Here is a 1,297-nt window from a genome sequence, read left to right as displayed (position 1 = left end):
GCAAACGCTCTCCTGGAGAGTTTGTTTGAAGGAAGGGCTTACCATAGAAAAGTATAAGAGTTTGCAACAGAAAGCATAATAAACTGCGATGTTTAATGGTAGTGCAGGCATAGCCTTGGCTTGGAGACTAACAGCATTAAAAACTCTCCACCATCGCCAACAAGGACATCACTAAAAGCAAGATGCGTCATTGATCAGGAAGCTGTTGTTTTTGTGCTTCTGAGAACCTTTTTCATATGTGCAAATCAGTCTACAATATAAAGTGGGCCATAACTATTAAACATAGAGGAGCGAGCAGTAAATTGGTGTGTGGACCAAAGGCGGTTTAAACTCTGGGACAAAATGTCACTTGATGTGTTATGGGAAGCTGATTTTCTTTCTCACATATTTGACAGATATGATTTGGGGTTACAGTGTTATCGGTTCTCAAGGGGTTTTGTGAATAAATTGAACCAATGGATTTCCCACTGAGTGCCGGTTAGCTTACACACACACACAGTCGCAGAGGAGTGTCATCTTGGCAGCACTTGGTGATGGACTTGATAGCTAATGATATTATTCATCAACTTCTATTGGTCTCTATGTCTGTAATTTGAGGTTCACTTTCATTCACAGTATTATTGTTTTGGTAATTTTTCCTTTATTGGACAGGCAGAATGAGAGAGAGAGAGAGAGAGAGAGAGAGAGAGAGAGAGAGAGAGAGAGAGAGAGAGAGAGAGATTCATGATCATTTTTCTAACTAGTTTCACAAATCTTTATCTTCTGACAGATGATCATTTGAGTATTTCTATAAACCTATGGCACTAAAGCAGTCGACAACCATGCTTTCATTTGAGGGACTCAGGAGAGACTGATACAAATAAAAAATAAACTGCTCAAAATGGGCAGAGATATCCTGGGTCAAGCTCCCCCACAAGAAAATGGATCCTACAGCTCCCATAATGCAACTCAATAGTTTTGTAACACATTTTTCTGTTAAACTTAAACCCAATCCGATATACACTGAACTGATGACATCATCAGGTTTATTTATTTTTTTCCAGACTCCAAGCTCCCACAGTAGACATTACACAACAGTTTTCACAAATGGATTAGTAGTCCTCGTGAGAAGAAAAAGCTGACCCTTTAAATCCTCAATGAAAGCTTATTCTGGTCATTTGAGGTAGAGGGATCACAATATAAAAAATCTAATTCCTCTGTTCAAACATGGCACATTCTCCAAGAGACGTCCCTCTGCCTCCCTCTGGTGGCAGCGTCACCCCACAGAGACAGATAAAAAACTGAACCTCTATCGTCC

The sequence above is a fragment of the Cebidichthys violaceus genome, unplaced genomic scaffold, assembly GCF_023349555.1.
Source record: "Cebidichthys violaceus isolate CVI_PGR_0920_01 unplaced genomic scaffold, fCebVio1.0.p SCAF_8, whole genome shotgun sequence".
NCBI lineage: Eukaryota > Metazoa > Chordata > Actinopteri > Perciformes > Stichaeidae > Cebidichthys > Cebidichthys violaceus.
The sequence above is the reverse complement of the archived record's forward strand: the minus strand, read 5'-3'. Positions refer to the sequence as shown.